General features: G+C 38.0%; 1 long non-coding RNA gene and 1 pseudogene across 1 annotated transcript; one reads left to right on the top strand and one right to left on the bottom strand.

Annotated features, from left to right (window-relative positions):
• Positions 1-1,899: 1,899 nt before the first annotated feature.
• LOC149194850 ((+)-alpha-pinene synthase, chloroplastic pseudogene) lies at positions 1,900-3,038 on the bottom strand (annotated as a pseudogene).
• Positions 3,039-4,337: 1,299 nt separating this feature from the next.
• LOC149194849 (uncharacterized) lies at positions 4,338-5,142 on the top strand. The gene is made up of 3 exons (XR_016255118.1): positions 4,338-4,439; positions 4,574-4,672; positions 5,122-5,142. It is a non-coding gene; the product is annotated as an uncharacterized LOC149194849 (long non-coding RNA).

The following is a 5,142-nucleotide window of genomic DNA, read 5'->3' as shown; positions in this document are numbered from 1 at the left end:
AGACTGAGTAATTTTTTTTAATGTTCTCAGTGAATCCCTCTGAGAGAGAGGAAGAAGGTTGTAACAGCAGTTGCTTTTATTAATGAATAGAAATGTGTGGTGTGTAAAATCTCTGTCTGCTGCAAATAATTTTTTTTGCTTCCCTGTGCAAAGATCCTGTGTTTGAAACAGAGCATTGTCTCTGTGTTCTGTGTTTTTGTTTTTGGGATTTTGACAGAAAAATCCCCAACATTATCTTCATCTTTACTTCGTTATCTAATTTTTCAACCAATTCCACGGCTTCCTTGGACGACACGACAGATAGTGACCCTTCTTCATGGGGTTTCTCACCTCCATTGATACCCCATGGCGGCCCTCTCTTCCACATGAAATATATCAAAGACAGCCTTCGCTCTGGCAAGTAAGTCGACAGGCGATAATTTATAGATTAAGAAAATTGTTCTGTTTGCATTTCGAACGGGGGATGTTGCAATCTTTTGTTGATTTTGGTTGTTTGTTTGAGTAATTTGCAGGAGGGGTTTGTCCAAATTTTTTCAGCGGCGACAGATATGAAATGTGTGGAAGACCTCGCCAACCCAATGAAAAAAAAATATCAAGGGCTCATTGTCATAAACCTGTATGATTAACCGCAACCACTGTCAGGTGCTTATATGATTAACATCCGATTAGGAGACTAGCAACAATAAGTTGCTAAAAAATCCCCTTTTCTTTGGGTGAGGTTTTGATATTGAAAAATAATTTCTATTTTTTTTGTTTTTCCACAGGGAAGATCTAGATGCAAGTTTTTGTTAGAAGAGGCTCTATGACAACTCTCTTTGATGTATGCAGTAGTAATTGGGCATTGTCATGTTTTAATATTGATGGGCATTGTCATGTTTTAATATTGACAAACAATTTTTCCTGAATTGCAATGTATATTTAAATTTGTCAACAACTTTTCCTGAACAGCATTGGATATTAAAATTTCTCTTTCAGGACCCGTAAATATGCCATGTTTGTTTTTGCAATGTATATTCAAATTTCTCCTCCTTTCATATAGTAAATATACAGTTTATATTTGAAATAAGTACATATGCCATTTTTATTTTTCCTGGAAAAGGAAAGCAGCACAAACACAGTAATACTGCAAACAACACATCATAAATATCCGACATTTTACTACAAGAACACAAAAAAATAAGAAACATTTACGGCAAACAGTGGAAAACATTTGACAAATAAATTCCACTGTTAGGACATAGAACCAAACCGAAAAGGTAGACGAAAACAGAGAAAGAGAAACAAGTTACAAGTTGCAAGCGTGAAGTAATTCTGAAGACAAGCTTGTAGTTTAGGAAATTGGCGATGTAATTTGTTTGAATCGACAATCAATCCTGAGCATGTTTGTGTTATATATTTATACAATAGACGAATGGAACAGCAAAATATCAATCTCTGAATAGAATGGCATTTGCGAACAAACAATAACAAGATTAACAAGGGTAGCTGCGAGGCAGCGAGTCCCTGCATCATGATAGAACAAGTGCCATGCAACCAATGAGCTTGATCGACTAAGCAGTTGATCCGGGTGATTCGCTTGATTAACCAGAACCAGTGCTTTGAGCGTTATCCCTTGCTCTAGATTGATTATCTTACACTCTATCGAAGTGCTATCAAATATAACCAATAAAATAGATTGACATGAATGCACATATTTTATAAGATAAAGCCACATATTTTATAATGTAATATGGTATCTTTCCATGCTTCCAATCAATTCCACCACCTACTCCATATGACCATTATGATATGGACGTCTCTATTAGCTGACCAAAAAGAACACGGTAGCAAAATCAGAGATCTCCAGGTTTAGGTAGCAAAATCAGAAACTTGGGAACTTATTGTACGTTTCAGGTCTTGTTACAAAGTCACAGTTTCAACGATGGTTCTCGTTACCAACTTCTTTATTTCAATGCTTGCAACATTGAACCCATCTCGATACTTGTAACCGTGATGAAAAATTCTGCAAATGTCAAACGCAGGCTTCTTGTAAGAGATGGGAATAATGTTGTCGGGTCTAAGTAACTCCCAATTCAGTTCCTTTGTTAACTCATTGACCATAGAATTGATGTGATTGACAGCATCTTCCTCTGTTGTTATTCCAGGATTGTCTTTCATATAACACGTTACGGACAAAGCTTCCTCTCCACGCGCCCTGTCTGCCTGCATTCACAATGCCATTGTCACTATCATATGTATCCCAATTCTAAATTGCAATAAAAAATGAATAAATCCACAACATATTCCATTTGATTTGATTTGCTATAAAAGGTTATGAGGAATACCTTGTAGCCTTGAGTGTCACCTTTGAGTCGAAGGATGGCACATATCAACTCATTGAACTTCGAGGGAATGTCTATTTCCTGCAATATGTGACGCGGAAGAGAAAATCCCAACGTGAGCATGGGTTGCAGTGTCATTATGCGAGAACCGAAACTGATTTTGCCATTCTCCAGGTACCCCTCGAATGTCGAAAGATAACCAGTGGAAATCGACCTGGCTTCTACCATAGACGAATCAAAATAATCCTCCCACTGCACAGGCACATGAACAAGCGAAACAAAATTAACTGATCATACTGGGTGAAATATTTCCCCAAGTTAAGGTTCTCACAAAGAAATATTTGTATTACGTGTATGCTTTACTATAATTGTTCATACAGATTGTCGAACATAGCTGACTGTGTCTCGGCCTTGAATCTTCTGTGAAAGGAAAGTTACTTATTTAAAATCGAGAAGGATTAGTATACTTTTTCTTAATTTGAAGGTAAAGTTATTAAAAATACATAAGAATTATATGTATGAAATAGGCCTCCCCAGATATCACCTCTTAAATGCTGCGGTTAAGAGTTCGAGCTCCTCCATTGTTCCGAAGGTGTCGTAGATATCGTCGAGAACCGTGATCATATGACATATTTTGGAAAATCCGAGTCGGAAGTCGTGTAGAACCTGTTCTGGAGATAATCCACGGACCCGCCATTCCGAAGACCCTCCCTGCATGTGTTACACCTGTTTTGCATAATCTTGGATAGTTCGACTAATGGAACAAAAAGACCGTGGCCACCATTCTGAAGACCCGCCAGCGTGCATGCATTACAGCATAATCTTGGATAGTTCACAGGCTCTTTCTTCCGGCAATGTCGAGATTAGCATAGATTAGCATGAAATGAGATCTGTTCCTTTTGATCATGGTTTGATAGGCTCTCAAAGAACACGCGAGGAATGGCCCTGGTCAATGTGATATCGGAAGGATGACACTCCACCGTGTGTCTACATCTGAATATTGTACAAAGGCAGCTTCGAAACCTGCTTGCTTGCTGAGATTCCCAGCCTGCACTGACTGAAAGGTAGGACGGAGCAAGGCATCAATGAGAAAGCAAAGCAGACCTTTCAGGACCTGCCAAGAAAAGATACATGGCTGGGAGGCTCACGAAAATAAATTGATATAGCAGTTTAGGTCGCTCACCTCCCCTCACTGGGAGGACCCCAAAAAAGTGTCTACAAATGGAAAACTGTGTGCTCGACTGGGATGAATCCTTGTTGTGCTACTTCTCACCCGATCCCATTCCGACCTTCGACCTGCAAAAGTATGCTCTGTTCAATTGGAAACAACGAGTCTATTCATTTCGATGAAACTCAAAGGAATTGAAATAGGCCCGTAGGATTGTAATTGCAGGCAGAAAAATAAAACATAACTGGTAACCTAAGCAAGAACATGTTTTTGTTGTTTTCAGAACAACATGGCAAAAGGATGATTGAAACTCATTGCGGAGCAGCAGATTTGGGCGTACAGAGCAATTGAATAAACAGTTCATTGAAATTACTGCACGACTAGGTAACCTGTTTTTTTTTTCTTTGGCCATACAGTCCATTGTTTTGTGTGAATGAAAAACTTGCATATTGTAAGCATGGATTTGGTCATCAAGTAATATCAGGAGAAGAAATACCGTCATATTGAAGGGGATAAATGTGTTGTTGTGTCAATTTCTGTTTACAAACTGACAACAAGGTCTTCAGTTCTGATGTCTGATAGTCGTTCTTTAAAAGAATTTCTATATTTATGCCTGTTGGTTGTGTCATATTACAATCATGCAATGGATGTCGAAAAAATAACAAATCCCTGAAAAGAAAAGTGTCCATTTGTATAAATTTCACGGGGATTCTAGAATCTTAATACACGCCTGTAGCGTCTAGTCATTTGGTATTAATACAGGAAATGACCATGAATCCAGGCAGGTGTCGAGGCAGAAAGTTGGGTGCTGTAACAGGCATAGAGTAGTAACGTGGTTGGTGCCAGTGAGAATAGAAACCAAGACCGGTTCTGCGCCAGTAAAATTGGGACCAAGTGGAGTTGAACGCCTACCTAGAGAGATGAACACCATGAAGATCAAGGATGACAAGGTGATCACATGGTTTAGGTTATTTGAAACAGAACTGTTACAGTGTTTGTATTCTTTAATGTACAATAGTTTTGTTATGACATGAAAGTAAATTCTGGTTTCAAATCAATTTTTCCTAATGGGTAAGTTCCTCAGGAGATGAAAGAAAAAGCAACTGTCGTAGCTGGAAATGTCACAGAGGCGGGGCATATTATTGCAACCACCATTGGAGGCAGAAATGGCGAACCTAAACAAGTAATTCATGTTGAACATCAGGCATTTTTTTTAGGTGGGTTAATATACATGTTACAGTAACTTTGTACAAGAAAGTAAGAAGAAGCCCTCAATAAAGCATGAATATTTGAATAGTTTACATGGCTGGTAAAATTTGCCCTCAGTACGTAGTTATAAACTTATATGTAAAGTGTTTTAAAACCTAAAAACAAGTAGGTAGTTGATACTCAAGGTGTTTAAAAACTTTGAAAAATGGGTATTTTCACAGTATAGATAGAGTAGGTGAAGTTAGCCTTGGGGTAGCTACGCTGCGGAAATTTGTTGTACAATTTTCGCTGTAACTTAGTCCTATAGTTTCTACAGAATTTTCCGAGGATGTAAATAAATATATTCTATTCTCTTGTATCCTATATAAAATCTCAAAAAAAAAATCTTGATCTATTTGAATCCATGTTGTTTTTTCCCAACAGACCATCAGCTATATGGCAGAG

This window comes from Pinus tabuliformis, chromosome 2_2 (genome assembly GCF_031772625.1).
Source record: "Pinus tabuliformis cultivar Carrire ecotype Pingquan chromosome 2_2, CPIR1, whole genome shotgun sequence".
NCBI classification, from domain to species: domain Eukaryota; kingdom Viridiplantae; phylum Streptophyta; class Pinopsida; order Pinales; family Pinaceae; genus Pinus; species Pinus tabuliformis.
This window is presented reverse-complemented; position numbering and strand designations above follow the sequence as displayed.